The sequence below is a fragment of the Corvus brachyrhynchos genome, unplaced genomic scaffold (genome assembly GCF_000691975.1).
Source record: "Corvus brachyrhynchos isolate BGI_N302 unplaced genomic scaffold, ASM69197v1 scaffold215, whole genome shotgun sequence".
Lineage (NCBI taxonomy): Eukaryota > Metazoa > Chordata > Aves > Passeriformes > Corvidae > Corvus > Corvus brachyrhynchos.
Window position 1 is genome coordinate 65,442 of NW_008237887.1, and position 709 is coordinate 66,150.

The 709-nt window shown below is 59.9% G+C and overlaps 1 protein-coding gene across 1 annotated transcript in view; it reads right to left on the reverse strand.

The window, feature by feature from the left end:
* The window catches only part of ARHGEF10L (Rho guanine nucleotide exchange factor 10 like), a 31,134-nt gene that overhangs the window by 29,558 nt on the left and 867 nt on the right, over positions 1–709 (reverse strand). The window contains exons 2-3 of the mRNA XM_017732686.1: positions 628–705; positions 502–529 (exon numbers count right to left, since the gene is read on the reverse strand). The gene's annotated coding sequence lies outside the window, so the exon portion shown is untranslated. The remainder of the gene's footprint in view (positions 1–501; positions 530–627; positions 706–709) is intronic.

A 709-nucleotide genomic window follows, 5' to 3' on the forward strand; every position in this document is an offset into this window, starting at 1 on the left:
TTCCCTGGGAAGCCCACTAAACCCCCCAAATCCCACCAGAATTCCCAGGAAATCTCCCAAACCCCCCAAATCCCACCAGAATTCCCAGGAAATCTCTCAAACCCCCCAAATCCCAGCAGAATTCCCAGGAAATCCCACTAAACCCCCCAAATCCCACAGGAACTCCATGGAAACTCCACGGAACCCCCCAGACTCCACGGAAATCCCACTAAACCCCCCAAATCCCACCAGAATTCCCAGGAAATCCCACTAAACTACCCCAGGTCCCACAGGAACCCCAAGGAAACTCCATGGAAATCCCACAAAACTACCCCAGATCCCACCAGGATTCCATGGAAATCCCACCAAACCCCCCAAATCCCACGGGAACCCCATGGAAACACCACGGAAATCCCACCAAATCCCCCAAATCCCAGCAGAATTCCCAGGAAATCCCACCAAATCCCCCAAATCCCAGCAGAATTCCCAGGAAATCCCACTGAATGCCCCGATCCCACTCACCCTTCCTGGGTCTCCGGGCCCAGCCCGTCTGCGGGGAAGGAAAGCAAAGAGAAGCGGCTTTGGCACCCCCGGGACACGCCGGGAACGCCGGGAATCGGCCCCGGGAATACCGGGAACGCTCCTCACCGGAGCCGGGCGCGCGCCGCCGGCGCGGGGGCGCCTGGAGAACCACGGCAGCACCGGGGTCGGCTCCCGGCACGGCACGCGC